Raw genomic sequence first — 17478 nt, 5'->3', positions numbered from 1 at the left:
TTACAAAGTTTACGAGGCATATCATAATGGAAATAAATCATTGTCAATTGGATGGCCAACAGTTTTTCATTAAAGGGAACATTTTTGCGAGATGGCGATGCATCATTTTTGTCACGTGCACTATCTCTAATCATTCAAATGGCCATCGCCAGTGACGAAAAGCAAATTGAATTATAGATTTGGCGCGGCTGCCCCGAGTAGTATCGTCGTAAATCAGCGATTCAGGCCGCAATAGCGAAAACATAAATCCATGTGGCTTGCGCCTAGCAGTCACTGCATGCGCTGCTTTTCCCTATTTATGTAAATAACCAATCCCAAATTCGTGGATCGTCCAATATATTTTGCATAAAAAGGATCAGGCAAATAACTCGAGCTAGCACGAATCACTTAACTTTTTCTATAATATTACGAGCAATAGCTATTTGTGTAAAACTCACAGTTCACCAAATTTACTAGAGATCAAATATTCGCTGAGTTTGCAGTATACCTGATTTTATAGAGATGGAATCCATGGAGCGATAAATTTAATGCACTGGGTTTCCAAGTTTTATATTTTACTTTGTCCGTGGCGATTTTTCTCTCAATAATTTGGTAATATTTAACCACCCTAAATCAGTGAAAACGCATAACCTAATTGCAATTGGAATATAGAGTTTTCTGTTTGATTCGACCGAGTTGGTAACCCCTGATGATGAACTCTCGGACTAATGAAAGCATTCCAATTGTAATATTCTCAAGTTAATAATAATTTACGTTGATTGTTTATTCTTGCTTTTCTTTCTTCCGTGAAAAACAACTCTTTGAGCAGTACACCCGAGCGTTGTAAATTTTCTCTTTGTATTTGAACTTTCCTTCCCATTTCTAGAAATAGTATTAATTACACCGACGTCAAATGCGTTTTACAAACCTCTGTCTTCCTTTCTCCCTTTTTAAAATTACTGAATTATACTTGGCAAAGGACTTTCTTACCAAAAAGGGAAAAGCGTAGGTTTTACATTCAGTTTCTTCATTAGACACCTATTCGTTACTCTATACGCGCGCGGAGAGTAATAACGTTGAAAATACCCGAAAGTAAATATAAAATGAAAAATCTCGAAGAATAAAAAAGTCAGCAATAGAAAAAAGAAATATGATAGTGGAAAATTTTTAGTGGCGGTGTGTATAGGGTAAATGCGGTTTCTGGGATACGAGAGGATTAAACGGGGTTGGTAATAGATGTCTGGTAAGATAAGTAGTGTGAAATATAAGCGGTCAGGCTGCATGCGAGCAAGTGCAATCGCAGCCACTTGGTTGGTGTAGCGGTTCGTGAGGAGACTAATGCTCTCCTTGGAGTCCTGGCTGATTCGTAGACGTAGATTGCTTGTTAAATTTCCTGCCTGGGCCACAGCCTACGTGTCTCGATAAGATCGTCGTTAAATCCTTAATGGGGTCTTAACGTGACGGTGCTACCTCCGCAGACTTGAATTCTAATTATCAACATTTCTGACAAAATGAGCAAGAAAAGTGAGAGAGTGCGAGTTAAAGAGGGATCCTTCACCGAGATTTAGTATAAGGACAGTAGAATACTATAGATATGGTCAGCCAGAATTGCCATAGAGAAACTAATAGAGTTTTAACACGATTTTCTCGAGGCTCGATCGTACAACTGGTATCACGAAAAGATCAAGCTGTATTTTTATACATTCAAAGTGGTTTACGTAGAAGAAGCTGCAGGGAAGCTTTACAATAAAGCAGCGAGAGCTTCGTAATTGAACTGTCTAAACTAAAAGATAGAAGTACCTGCGCACCGGCAACGGTTGCAAGATAGAGCTCCGTTAGCGCGTGAGATACTCTAATATCGCAATACTCATCACCCGAACGAAAGAGCGATACCACGGAAAAAGTCGAGTGTTCGCTGTAGATAGAAAAATCTTATACGATAAATGGATCCAATCCACTTGTTTTCACTCCAGATTCGCTCATCTCACAAATAAATTCCACTTCTCTCAATTTCTCACCCTCCAACAAATCTCTCTCTCTCTCTCTCTCTCTCTCTCTCTCTCTCTCTCTCTCTCTTTCTGATACAGTTTATATCCTTCTTTTTCATTTCTTGAAACATAAAACTTGCGATGCGTTCGATCGGGAACTATTGAACTCGTTAGGATGGAACACGGTGAAGAAAAAGTTGGAAAAAATTGCAGTAATTACACCGAGAGAAATTTGGAGCAATAATTTCTGGACTACCGCTTTAAACTAAGGGGAAATTATTCAGTTTCGATTGGAGCACACACAGTGACTCGAGCAACTTGGTGGAATTGCTGCAGGCGATGTAATATTGCAGTGCTCAAAACAGCAAGAGATGGCCAGACAGCTGAGGGAATACCAAGGCATGCACTGAAATTTGGGACAGCGACGGTCCCAAACTGGAAGAAACCACCGCGTCAAATGCGTGCTGCTGTTTGTAGCGCTACCACCACTCGAATAGTTCTCCGACCATATTTCTCTCTCTGTGGTACTGGCGAGCAAACATTGATCTTTGACGCAAAATATTGAAATTTTCTTCTGGTCTTCATTGATGAATTTTAAGCGGTATCAACGTATAATTTAATTAGTTTTTATTTATATTAATGTATTTAAAATGAAATTGGAGCGTTTAGGAGTGAATAGACGAAGGATAATGGATTATTAGCATGAAAGTGGAAAGCACTTTAATCAACGCAGTTTTCCATGGTGTTTCGGAGAATGCGATGATTAAACGTACTGCACGAAGGCAGCAGCAGTGGCGATAGGTCGTCATGACAAAAGGGCGTTCAAACGACTCTGATTTAATTATAGGCCATGAGATAATTATCGGTCGATGGGACGACTAGCTAATTAATGCTTTCGCCGGTGGCGCGGTTACTGTTGCTGTTACTATATATCTATGGTAGGGGACACGTGCATAAAAGTGACATTCGACACAGGGGCGAAAGCACGAAAATCTCATACGTTACTTTGTATGCGAGGGCTGCCCACCGACATTCATTGTTGCTCGGAATAATTTAATTTCAATAGCAGTTAATTTAATTGTCTCGAGCTAATATCACACCACCCACCTTGAATTCTAAAACGGTTTGCCAAGCACTTGCTGGATATTCGTTATATATTATTTTCTTTTTTCGATTTCATACTTGTGAACGGTTGTTTTATGTAAATTAAAAAACTTTCAGTGCTTTTACATATTTTATGTAGATTCTAAATTGTACTCACTGCAAGCTCTTGTCAAAATTTTCGTAATGTAATTTGTAATGGCAAAACAGTTACTGCAATAATAAAGTAGGTATGCAGTATTACTGTGCATTCCGTCACTCGTTACCACTCGTCATCACTCGTCAGATCTTGATACAACTTCACTGTCACGAGCATAAAACTTCCAATTTTTCCACGATTTTATTTAGTCAGTAAAAATAATCTTAGTAATTTAAAATTTTCATGCATAATTTTTTCCATCGAGAGTATTCCGTAAAAATATGTTTTTTATAAGACATCCTGTATGTATTAAAATTTCTCTTTATCATTATATATTTCTATTCGTAATGTTTGGATTCAGAAGATATGCATGAAATGTCTTAACAGTTCTTCTTGTGAATTCATTTGTGCAGTATAAACAGTTACTTATAGTTTTAATTTAATTTTCCTAGCTGATTTATAAAAATACTGTATTCGTGTGGATTTTATTTATGACGAAATATCTCGTTTCTTTTAGTTCCAGCGAAATTGATCCTAAGCCTTGACATTTGATACAGTAGTTGACCCATCGTTGAAGCTATTGCTATAGTCAAAAGGCTATGCTTCTTTGTACAGAATTTGTGTCATGTAATTTATATTTGCAGTAGATTACTGAACTTCTCTGTTAAACCATATTTTTAATTAAAACATTATAAGAAACTTTATCGGTATGAATGTTTTCTTGAACGGAGGGACAGTAAATTCGATCGAGGACTATTAAATGATCAAGATGAACATTTTTCTAAGAAACTTCCACCAATTAAGTATTCGTTGCATACAAAAATAGAAGTATAAGCTGACCAATTACAGTGTGCTCCAGTTCTTATATAGTATACTCATAAACGTATAATAAATAAATAAATCACAGTTGCTCGTTTCATCATATTGCATTTGAGCTCTGAATAAGTATATTAGAGACCAATTTCATACATAGTATATATATTGAATTCTAATTGTGAAATTTTTGTCTAGAAAGATCTTTGGATTTTGAAATTTGTTAATAAAGGCACAGAACATTTATTACGTATTTGCTTGAAGGAAAACTCACTCTAATCTATTATCCCTTCCACCCTCCATCTAGATTCATCTTTTTGCTATAAAAAAATTCCAAAGCCCATATCATTACGAAAGGCTGTATCGCACGAAGCATCGTTTGAGATTATAAAAAATTGCTTTTTTTCCATTATTAAATAAGAATATTATATAATTTATGAGCAACTGCTAGTTACACATTTTATGATTTCTTACGTAAAAGATAAAAAAAGTATTTATTAAATTCTCCTGGCACAGGTACATAGTTAATAATAGTCGTACTTGGGACTAAATTATTTTTGTTAAGAAATTTTTAAATATATATTTTGGCCTGTGTGCGAATAATCTATGACATCCGCAGAAAATTATTCAAATGCCACGAACTACTGTGTTCATATTTTATAACTTCAGGACATAGTAAAGACCCAAGTTTGATCAATTTATTAAGTTTAATTTAGCTCGTAAATACCATTTTTCTTGATGACATTTAATTTAAAAGTTTAAATAAAATATTGTTTCTAAATGTAAATTTTCACTCAAGTTCAAAATCCATGCTTGCCTTTTTATCTACAATCGATTTTCTATGAACAATCGGTACGTTTTAATGGAATCGTTTCTGTGCTACTCGTTTACTCCCTCGGTATTTCTAGACGCAGCTGGATAGAGCGTGCGCGAGCAAATTTATTTTAATGGCTTTGTCGTGTTTGACCGCGACGCTTGAGCGGCTCAACATTCGATGATCCAGACGTGATACAGCAGCAGTATACATATATACATTTTAGGGAATATACCGACCAACCAATTAAAGAACGAATTGCACGTGAAACTGCCAAAGAATCATAACAGTCCTTATCAGAGTAGAAATAAAGATTTTGATAAAATGAAAGAGTGAAAAAGAGTGTTTATAGGCATTATCATCGGACCGTTGGAGAAGAGAGGAAAATTGGAGAAGAACAAGGTGAAAAGTGGAATGTAAATTGCGAAAGCAACATGAAAAAGTGTTCGATGAGAGGGAGAGAGTGTGTGTGTGTGTGTGTGTGTAAAGAGGAGTGACACAAGCAGGGTTAAAATGAAGTTGAGAATAACTGAAAGCCTTTTGCGAAACGAATCGATCCGAGCCAAAACCGGAGTCAAAGTCAAACCCCCAACTGCAATCAGGGTTTGATCGTGAGAGGGAACTCTATCTGGCGGTGCTCGCGGAGAAATCAGAGAAAGAGGGAGGGGAGGGGGAGGGTGTTCGAGTGCCTCGTTTACTACGAATAGGCGAATTACGATGCTGCAGGAAGGAACGAGGACAGGGGCTGAAAGAGAGGGAGGGAGGAAGTGAGTGGGTGAGGGGATGAAGGGGGGGGGGGGAGAGGGAACGGAAACCAGATAGGAAGATCTTCCAGCTGATTTAAACTGAATGGTCGCGATTATGCGTAGTCTAATTGCAAGAGGACGAATATAATGGCGCTGGTCTCCGCATTTGACCCTAATATACTCACCAATGAAAATTACCGTCCATTTCGTTCAGTTTATCACCTTCGCAGCGCGATACTCTTTCGCCCAAACCTTCTCCACCCACTCGTCCTCAGCTGATTCCACGTAGCTATGCCACTCACCATCCGCCTCTTACGCGCGCCTTCTAATTATTCTTTCTTCTCCTCCGCCAAACGGCGTGATAGCTCGAAATTTCTTTGCTAAGGACAGGGAGCTAAGCGGCAACTCTTGCGGGTAGATTAAACGATTCCTGGCAGTAACAATGGGGGACGGAAACGTGACGCTCAAACTGGCTTCGGCTTATCTCCAAGTTTCGCCGTATTTAAGTAAAATACCGTCGCGCCTCGAGATCGTTAGTAAAGTTAGGTGGAGAGGTACAATGCAACGTTCCTTACCAGCTACAATTGTAAATGCAGTTTACCTACAGATATCCAAGCCTGCTCCCCCTCCCCCTCCCCTCCCTCGTATAGGCAGAGAGAAACAAGTACACCAGCAGAGGAATCCTGTCCTTTTTAGCCTCGGCAACGTTCGTTCTGCGCTCGTGCTTGCGGCATGCTCGCCTTGCTTCTCGCTGCTCGTCACTTTAGCTAACTACATTCGTCTTTCTTCAAGCAGAGGAGCGCAATGTGTCGTTTGTCGTTTGCCGTTTCCTTCGCCACTATTACAACGCGCAGCATTTCGTTGTTATCTTACCGCACTACTCTATTTCCTCTTCCGGAACTATCTGTCGTCCTATTGAACAAAGGCCTTGCTCCCCCCCCCCCCCTCCCGCAAGGTTTGTTTCTTGATGCTCGGCTGAAGCTGGTTATTTCAACCCCTTATAACTACGCCTGCATGTTGCGCTAGCATCCCGTTCCATTTACAGTGTATGTGTGTGTGTTGTGTGTGTGTATATATATATATATATACTTATCTTACTCTCATCGACTTATTTCTTTTAAGACCTTTAATCTTTCCTGCCCACTTTTCTCCTCCAAAGAGTCACATCGAGTTTCCCCAGTGATACACTGAATAAAAGAAAGTTATAAGTGAATTAAAATAAATTGTCCGTTAACTGTGAACCACTGGAACTTTGAATGGATAAGGAGAGAGACACAGAAACAGAGGGAAAATCGAGTTGCTTTCAGCGCACGTTTTGCCAATGAAAAAATTCTATAGAGATTGAAGTGTTGCTATTTCCTGACAGCTTTATTGCCATGTTACCCAGCTTTATATACGTTATTTCAGCTCACTGCTTTGAATATCGACGCTTAATGGAGCTGTCGCTGCGCCGCATTCAGTTTATTCAAATTACTCGGCACCCCCTACGAGTGCCTTCAGCTTTGCTATTGGAAATAAGTTATTTCAAAAAGATTCGCGCCAGTCGAGTTCTATTTACGTCTCGATGAATGACATTCTATTATATTTTTCATTCTAATATAAATTAATGAGATCATCGGAGGCTCTGCACAAAAGAGAGAGGGAGAGAGCACCGACAGACTCTCTAAATAAAACTTTCCTTTGATCAGTAAAGCTTATTACTTGTAATTACAAGCTTAATTGTTTCATAAAATCTCCGCTCTCCTTATTAGTTTTCCTTCGAGCTACTTGCTTCCTGATTGAGGGAGCAACGACCCTCTGTTTTGAATATCGACACCTAATGGAAGCACGATGGCGACGCCTAGCTACTGTTTATTCAAATTATATAGTGCTTTCGCCCATCATTCTCGGCGAAGCATCCACTTAGCTTCACCCTTGTGACACAGCCCGTCGTGATATTGCTCTGATCAAGTTTCGAACTAGCTTCTGCACTGTCGTTAACACTTTTGCAGTAGAACAATAAATTATGACACGTTGAACAAAGCAATTTAATTTGGAATAAAGTTAGAAACGATTTGTTATTGGAAGCACAAAGAATCGTAATGGCATCCAGAAACATTAAAGAGTTTTGCTGGGTAATCTCGCCTGTCGATGTTGACACTTTAGCGATAAACTCATGGGAATTGTTCGACACGTGTTTCATGGGGATGCTTGCGTCCATTCGGCAAACTTGATAGATTAGATTGTAGTACGTAGATACGTTGATTGTCTTCACTGGCCTACATACATGCATTGAGAATAACTGCGGGAATATCTCTTACGGATATTTTTATTAAATTATTATGGTTCAACGTAATAAGCATATTACAGAGAGAATATTTGTGCATATTAAATACGAAAAGGGAGTAAATGCTAAAAATGTATAATTATAGTAATTAAAACGAGAAATTAAAATGCCCAAAAAATATGAAACAGGCACCATCTATTTTACATATGGCCTCGAGTTATATTCAGTAGAATATTTTCATTTAATCTTTCCTGAGACAAAAAGTCATATTGTGAAAAAATTACCCCATTTAGTATTTCCACTCTTTAATTAATTATCCTAATGGGAAAATTGTTCTCTTTAACAAACAGTGGCATAAATCAGCTCTACGAGAACACTAACTGATAATAAATCATTTTTTTTTTACTCGTGTGCATTTTTCCTCAACATCTCATATATATTGCTCGCTATGTAAACTAACAGTAACAAGAAGTATCACGGGGTCTCAAGCGATGATCGTGAGTTTTTCAGGATCCGTCGACCTAGTTGTCGCGCACGTAACCGCTGCAGCCACGTTTTATATGTTTAAGGGTTGGAATCGCTGGCACTTGGGTTTCTTCAATAGAATTATTAATCCTTGTGTGCCTTGGACGAAATTGCGCTAAACTCGTAAAACTATATACTAACCACCGTGAAACGATTTTAGCGATTGGACGAGACTAGGCTAAGTATGGATTTTTGGTAAAACTAGGAAAATTTGCGGAATACTACTACTTCGGAGAAACTTGAAAATTATTCGCTTCAGGTCAGGTTTCAAGAGGGCGTTACCTTATTAAGCAAAGTCTAATTCGACCCTGTTCTGCGCCAGATTGAAACGTACGCAAACATAGCATGTTACATAGAGAATCTATAAATTAATCAAATCAAGGAATCATTTGGTACTAAGTAAATAGTTGATCGCAAGTAGTAAATGTTTATTGAATGAATCATGATTCACCTAAATTAAGAACATTAAAGATAAATAGCTAATTACTTTTTTCGTGGAGGTAACACATAAATGTTGTACTTTAGGTAATAAGAGATTTATTTTCTTAATAATAATAACTCGATAATTCCGTCTGTGTATTTTCAATCAAGCATGTAAACGTCAAGCTCTTCGAACAGTGATAAGATTTGTCCTATTTGTAATTATATTTGACATTGATCAGGCTCTTTTGATGTTGACCTTATCAAACACGAGTAATTTTTGTCAGATTGAAGTACCAACAAAATTTCACTTTGAAATTTCAAATTAAAGTTACTTCTCTCTTCCTCTCTAAAACTGTACAGTAGCATACAGTGTTAATTTGAAGATCGTTAATTAACATCTGCTTTGTTGGAAAAGTAATAAAAAAGTTTTCTTATTTTGATGTTTCTTTGCTGCATGTGAAAATCTTTTTACTTTATACATAGCGTTGGCCACTTAAAATATCCTAAACCAAGCACGTAAGAAACGGGTTATCCTGGGATCTAGTAAAGATATCGAAGTTAAATTTTGCATGAGACTTCTCCTAATTAACATAGTATAAGATATTTCGAAAATGCTCCATGCACAAGTTTAATATTCCTTATAGTTGCTGAGATAAATAGTCTTCCTGCATTTGCAGTCTGCCTCGTTCTAAATAGGACACGCTATATATACCGTAGATGCTCTTTTCTCGTCTAATATATTAATTTTTGGACCAGACCTGCGCCTTTTTCTGAAGATTTCACAGACTCATTTGAATTTATATTACGGCTGATCAGTGAAAAGCCAGCAATGGTAAAAATTTTAAAAGTAAGGAACAGGAGTAAGGAGGGAAACAGGGGAGAAGGCAAAAACAAGTATGATAAAAGCATTTTGTAGTTTCAAAGGGAGCAAGCTCGCTTCGGTTGCCAATGGTAAGACATCGAAAGAAGTAAATACATCCAGATCTGTACTTTCATAAACGTTTGGCAACCGAGGCCAAGCCTTCTGTTCCATGGAGATTGAAAAATTTTTCCGTTTATTCTTCGATTTTCTTAACTGACGTAAAACGAATTCCCTTTGTAAATGATAACCAACCAGAGCTTTTCCTCTATCTATATAAAGGGAACGAGAAGAAATTTCACTTGTAGTGGAAAAAATTAATAGAAAAAATATAAACAGGGAGTGATACTGACCATAAAGAGCGTCGTGTCCGGAAGTAAAAGTGACAGTATCGATTTGTAAGTTTCAAAGGGTCTTTGAGATTAGAAGAAAAGCTTTTACAGGCAAGTTCGGGAGATTCGAGGGTTACAGAAACAGGCAGGGATGAAAATGCGAGGAGCTGGTCGCTAGTCGTTGAGTTTGGCAAGGCGTTTCAGAAAGGGACAAGAGAGGAAACGGAAAAAGTTTCTTTCGCTTTTGAACAAGGGCAGGACTCAGGAGCTGCGAGTGAAGCGCGCAACCAGCATCACCGGATAACAGAACTAATATAGTAATAGTATAGAAATAGTAGTAGTAGTAGTAGTAGTAGTAGCAATAGAAGCAGCTTAGAAAGGATCTTCGTGATCAGAATTTCAGCATCCTCTTCCTCTTCCGGGTGGCGTGTGCGTCGATTCATCGAGCAGGTCGATCGATGACATCATACATTATTCAAGGCCAATCTCAAAGCAGAATAAGCGAGAACGTTGCGCTCCATCACGACCGTTATCGAATCGAATTAACAATGAGGAGAACAATGGCCACTGTCCACTTAGTGGCAAAGCTCAATGGAGCTGGTTCTGTAATAATCTTTTGTCAAGAAGTCTTTAATACGATTAATTAAAAATTGAAGGTATAAGAATTCCGTTATATTAATAATTAAATATAATATTACGTAAACGTTTAATCATTTGCACAAGTAAAGTCTAACTTTTAATGAGACAAATATATGAATAAATTTTATTTTTTTACTTTTAACAAAATTTTAATGTACAAGAATATTATTAAAAAATTAATATCTTCATAAGGTTCTTTTGATCCCTTTGATAGTTACCAGTTATTAGTCCTGAATTGCTTACATGCTAACTTAAAATATTGTTACACACAAATTGGATAAAAGTTGACGTGTTATAATCGTTTGCAAACACAGAGGTATACGCAAACTAATCTGCATTGAGTTTACTACTGAGATTAAAGAGAGAGAGAGAAGGGAGAGAGGTTCTATTGTCTAAAAAACTTCGAACCTCAATTTTTCAGTAACAAAATCGATGCAGAACAGGGCACAGTGGCTGTCAATGAATCACTAGGTTTTACAGAGTCCTGCTTTACCGACCTAATAGCATATGACCCAATAAACTAACGTTTCCGTAAAACTGCAGAGCGATTCATTGATAGGCAGTGCACAATAAAAATAGAGATACACTAACCTCACTTTATACAATTTCCCCCTAAAACTCTACTATCAGATAAAAAAAATATAATTAACTAACTGAGAAAAATTGAACATTAGGAATTTCTTAAAATTCCACATGTTTACTTCGGATGCATTCTTGTAAAAGAGCATAAATTTGATAAGCTTTGTAGGGTTTTTTCTTTTCGTTGAAGACGATATTAGCAAGCGATATGGCCTCCGGGTGGTCGAAAACGATGGTAAGAAGAAGATTCTCAAGGGAGCAGTGCGTCGCGATGCTCTGCTTTCTCTCTTCTCTTTATCTCTAGCGGTGTGAGAATGGCTAACACCTAGGGAAGGGTGGGATACTCAACTAGGGGATTTAGACGATGCTCGAAAGGAGACCAAAAATGCAGGAGCTGGAATAAGGGTCGGGTCGAGCGAGAAAAAAGGGACTGAGGGAAAAAGGAAGTCTCGCAAGCAGATAAAGAGAGTTACGGTAATTGTCGCGTGAAGGCGTAGAGAGGTGGACCGAAAGGGGTGAAAGAGAAAGCTAGGTCTGGAGGAGAATGCGATAGCGCATTTATTGTTCAGGGATGCGGTAGCGATTTCCTCTAATAAACACGTTAGCCCACAGAAAATAGCCTCATCTTGGTCGATCCCTTTTTTTTTAAGCGACTCGATCGCAAAAGTTCTCCGCAGATATACAATTGTTACAGGATATCTCCTGGCTCCTATCCAACAATCATTCCAACTTTCAAAGTATCCTATTTAGATTCGCCAGCTTCGAGTTCCATAAAGTAATCCCAGGATATTTTCTCGAAAGATTGACGATAATAGGAATTATGGACCGGGCCAGATCGAGGACGACATTTTCCCGGAGCAAAAATATTCCACCTCGTCACCTGGCCGGGACACGGCCACGCGACCGGCGAAGAATGTCCAACCATCGGAAAGGAATTTAAGCGGTTCGCTTCAAATGGAAATCGCAAATGGTTCGAGCGATGCGAAAAACCACTTTTCGCGTACACTGGACATCCATCACGATTAATATGTTACACGTCATAATTCCGCACCATTTTATTACTTGCCACATTGTAAAAACTAACACGCGATGCGAAAACAATAATAACGCAATAACTTTTTTACAGGCGCTTCGTACGAGTGTACAAAGTAATTCGTCTCGTTTATGTTCAGTCGTGCGTGTAATTCTCATCAAGCAAATTGCACGTATAGATCCAACCAATTATTGTTCCATTTCCACACACACACACACACATACACACATGTACATTTCGCCCACGCAATAATAGCCTGCTTCACGGTGGTATTTCTGTTATATTCGCATTTTTATCGGACACGCTAAAAATTCCAATGGATAGATCAACGTCTGGCTAGATCTTGAGGTATTCTCTTTAAAGATTTACGATAATGGTCCCGGAGGAAGTCCCTGAGGACACGAGATGTTCTTACACTGATGCAGGTTCAGCCTGTGTGAAAGGGTTAAAGGGGAAAGTTGGGGGGGGGGGGGGTATAGCGCGAAGCATATATAGGAAAGGAAGATTTGATGAAAAAGGTGAGGAAGAGAATGGTGAACGAAATAGCGCATAAATAAGTCGAAGGGGAGTATAAGGGTGGCACGAAGAAAGCAGGCACGAGACGTTTGGAAAAGAGGAGGAGAGTTACTCTACGCCTCGATTTGTACGGATTAGTCGTTTTCCAATAGTGCAAGGCAGTGCAGGTGGCGTAGTCGGCTCCGGTCCAGCTTCATTTCGCTTACCGTAGTGGCGCTCGCAAGCCAGCTACGAATACAGATGAAATATGAATAGAAAAATGTTGGGGGTGGCTGAGCGTAAAATATGAAGGTGGTCGTTCGTTGCAAGCACGTTTGGAAGCGGTGATACACGTGGCGAGATGCTACGTGACCGTCGCCTACTTCCGGTGTACGTTCTGTTTATATCCGAGCCATCCAGCCAGCTCAATACCCATTCGACGAAATGTCGATAGCTTCACGCTGCTTAAATAATAAAAACTTTGAGAAAATGTTTTTTTTTTCTAACGCTTGATAGCTCGATGGAAAAACTGGTGCAGGCAAAAATTAATTTCCCCTTTTTTGGGGATTTCTTGCAATTTTTCCCCTTTTTCAAATTTTCTTGTATTTTTTAATTGAGCTCCCATGCAACGACGTATGCTTGTTTTAAAAATGTCGTCTTGCTTCTTCCGGTTGACGAGTTTTTCGTAAATGTAGCTTCTGGCGAAAAGAGGAAAAGAGACGAAAAGGTCGTGGAAACGTACCGACTGTTTTCTGACGGAGCACCAAGTGGAGCTCCATCCCCGAGAGCAATGTTACTGAGAATTGAAACAGGTGAAGAGAGTGATACACTTTAACCGAACAAAAAGAGAAAATTGGACAAAACCGCGCGAAACGCACGTGTGTTCATCCCTCACTGTTTTGCAGCGCTCTACTAGTGTGTCTGATTATGCACCAACTATTTTTACTGTCGCATCAACGCCGTGTCACTTTTTTTCGGCTATTTCTCATTGCTTTCAGCATCCAATTCCTCTTTGTTAGTCGCGTAAAATAGTCGTGTAAAATGGCCCATTTATACGCAGCTTTTGGATGAAATAATAATTTGAATAATACTTTTTCCACATCATCATAAATCACGAACAATGCTAGTGTCGTGTCTCTGTAAAGAGATATGTGAATATCGACCGGTTTAGAACGGCATGTTTTTTATACAAATAAAAATGTCAAAATATTATTTGTAAATACAGTAATTTTTATGCACGCAAATAAATTAACATAAATTTATTTAACACTGCTCTTCGATTTATCATACTTTATTTGATAAAATAAGGATTTACTGCGCATGCGTAATAGATCCTCTTTGAATATCACCGAACGACCGAGTTATTTACTTGTTTCCCCACTCTCTAGTCACTATTGGCAATTTTCTATTTATAAATACAGGACGGTCCGACGCACCGATGAGCTTACGCATAGTGGAAACAAAATTTTCCTCGCGAAAAGTAGAATCGATTTTCTCTATAAATCAATTATTATCGTGTTATCAATGTTCAATTAGTGTCATCGGCAGGCCAGTGAACGTTTTGGATCATGCATAAAGTAATAAAAAAACTGGTATATTCAGGTACAGAAAAACGAATTACTAAAGAATCTCGTTAGAAAAAAGATATATATATATATATAGTTAATGTAGGACAATCGACGGTTTGGAATTCCTGAAATAGGAATAGAGTTGAGTGGCGACAGACGCCGGGCGTCTAGAAGGAGAGACGCCTAAAAAGAGCTCCTATGTAAATTCTCGGTCGAAAGTCAATGTCTGAAGCTGGAGAGTTTCTTTCAGCCTCGGGCACTCCCCTGCATAATGTCGCGGGGAACTTTTAAACCCTCGGTACGATCGTGGAATTTTCAGGGTGACATTCCATATATTCATGTGCTCTGTTATTGCCCCTCTCACCCCCACTCCCCTTGCTATCACTCTCTTTCTCCCTCCGTCTATCTATAATATATCTATCTCTCTCCATCTTTACGTCGACCTTCGCAATATCAAATAGAAAACCCAGATGGGATATCAAACGCCTCATGGAATTTCAATGGAATTAAAATCATATCTCTCCCTTATAAATCTAATATAGATTTCCTCTTAGATAAATACCATTTTACCCAGCTCCAATTATACCTTCAACCGTCTTGGGTATATTTTCTAGATTCGGATTATCTTGGTCGAATGATGGTATATTAACGATAGGGGTCCCTACTCGAAAGACAATTTTTATCACGTATCTCTCAAGTTTCCGCGTTACATTCCAATTCAGCTCTTCGCGTATAATTCCTGGTGAAAACTTTTTAATGGCGACTTGGTTGCCGACAAGAGAGTCCTTCCTCATCCCCTACCACCACTACAGTCGGAGAACGTCTGCGATTTCTCAAAAAGAATTTCTTCATGAACTGTAGATGCGCATAGCTTACGAGATGCAAAAGATATATGAAATTCTTCGAATTCTTTCTTGCTTTATTTTATCTGCTTTGCGTTTCCTCGCTGATTGAATAGCTGGCTAACTAGCTGGGCTTCGGAGATGCTGCGATGCGAAAAAATATCAAGTGATGCTAAGAGATCATTGAAATGGGAGAAAAATTAGGTTGGGTCAGCGTTTACCGTTTAACGAATCCACGTAGGAGATTGCACGTGTCGTGGAGGGAATGGATAAAATGGACGCTGATAGTTTTTGGGCCATTTAAGCTGGTGGTGTGGCAAGTGGCTCTGGCTCGGCTCGTTCATCACCAGAATCACCAGGGAGTTCTCCTTTCTATCTCCCCCCCCCCCCCCCCCTCCTCTCCTCACCGCCACCCCCATGCCTTCTGCAAGTGCCGATCCAAGACAAATTGCACTCTCAAAAGTGTTTCAAGCTCGCTCTCCACTCATCCTACCGAGATTAGTTCTGTTTGGATTACTTTCCGCAATGCTAAGTCCGCCGTCAGATTTCACCACGTCTCCCTCTACTTAAATTAAACGACACTCGCTCCACCTCGCGTTTGATGCATCTTAAACGCCTCTATCCACTTTTTATCGAAAATTATCGTCGGGTTTTTTTTTCACATTTTTTTTAAATTAACGTCTTTCAAAATTCAGAGCTAGCTAATGGTTTTCCTTAAAAAGTCCTTTATATGTAGTTTTGTTTGTGAGGTTTTTGATTCAGTCAAAGAAAATCTGTTTACACAGTCGAGGTTTGATTTTTAAAGGTAGATAAAGTAACTTTAGAGAAGTTTCCTATGACGTTTTGGTTAGACTGAATACCTTATTTTTCTCTTACAGAGAAATCTGTAAAAAGATATATCAATGAATTGAATGATTAATTTTTACCAACCTAACGATTTCCAGAGAGCATAAACAAAATGTTTTTTTAGCCTGTAGATTATTATTAATAAGCTATTAAAAATTACAAATCCTGTAAAAATGTCTTTCTAGTGTGAATCATAAGATTTTTTTTAGCAATTTCTTGCCAATACAGAGAACTGTCAAGTAGTAATTTGTTTTCTCTGTCTTTCCATTATAGTATAGAGTGAAAGACGATGATTAAAGCTTGAAAAATGTATATTGTTTAAAAAAAATTAACGAAGCTCAAGCGATATAGTGCAGAATATTTATTCCTCTTATTTATATACCTTAGATTCAATACAGTTAAAATATTAAATTGACTGCAATCTAATTTCACTGAAAATTCATGATAATAATTAATATTTTTCCTTAAAGCTATTTTCAATGTCATTTTACGCAGGAATGTCATTACTCGTCCAGACTTTTCTCTCCTTGTTTTTATCGTTGACAATGGCTCCTTGCGATCTTCTCAGGACACTTTTCCAAGAATTCTTTACGATCACTTTTACCAAACACGTATTGGATATCGATGTGCTCGATATAGAAGGGTTTTGTCCTCGCCAAATACCGGTGAAGCTGTCAGCAGCATGAGGTATACGATCGACGAAAAGGTGGCCCCTGAGAACATTGCATAGAAAAGTTTCTCGTGTTAATATAGATTGACGTAGAAAAGAATGAACTGATTATCTAATAATATTTTTTTATATATATAATGAAATCGATACTTGCATTATATAACACTATTTAATGAATAAAAGAAGGAGAAAAAAAATAATAAGGAGAGAAGAGTCAAGTTAGCAGACAGATTAGGAAAATTTCTCAGGAGCAGTAAACGAATCAGTGAAGTAAATAAATTCTAAATTTCTCTCTTATGTACACACCCACACATTTAACAGCCTCGAAGTATCCTGTAAACGATACAAATTCGATCAAAAATCCCAATCACAGCAAAGAATTTTTTAAACGAAAGAAAATAATTGACAAGGAGAAATTTTGTGAAGGGATGAGTAACCAAGTAGGTTATACCACGGGGTAAATCAATCTGAGAGGCTGTCACGCAACTTTTGTAACTTTCTTTCTCTCCTAGCTATATTTTCTTTCGTTCGATCGAAATCACGAGTCAAAACTGCCATTTATTTTTATTGGCTGAGCAAACTCGTGAAAATTGCTGTTCGGCAAAATCAAATGGAAATGGAACGAAGCGTGCCAAAGCCATTTCGCTTTGTGAAATTAATGTAGAGAAAATTGGGCATATTTTTGAAAGTAAAGTTGACGATAGGATTGAGATACGAGGCAAGATAAGCTAATGGGTAATGGGGGAGGGTCGTTGAAAGCATCGTGGTTCTTATCTTGATGGGACTTTCGATGGTGCGTATATGAAATTTCCAGGATTATT

The sequence above is a fragment of the Prorops nasuta genome, unplaced genomic scaffold (genome assembly GCF_024137725.1).
Source record: "Prorops nasuta isolate Cenicafe-Biocafe unplaced genomic scaffold, Cenicafe_Pnas_1.2 PNAS00006, whole genome shotgun sequence".
NCBI classification, from domain to species: Eukaryota; Metazoa; Arthropoda; class Insecta; order Hymenoptera; family Bethylidae; genus Prorops; species Prorops nasuta.
The sequence above is the reverse complement of the archived record's forward strand: the minus strand, read 5'-3'. Positions refer to the sequence as shown.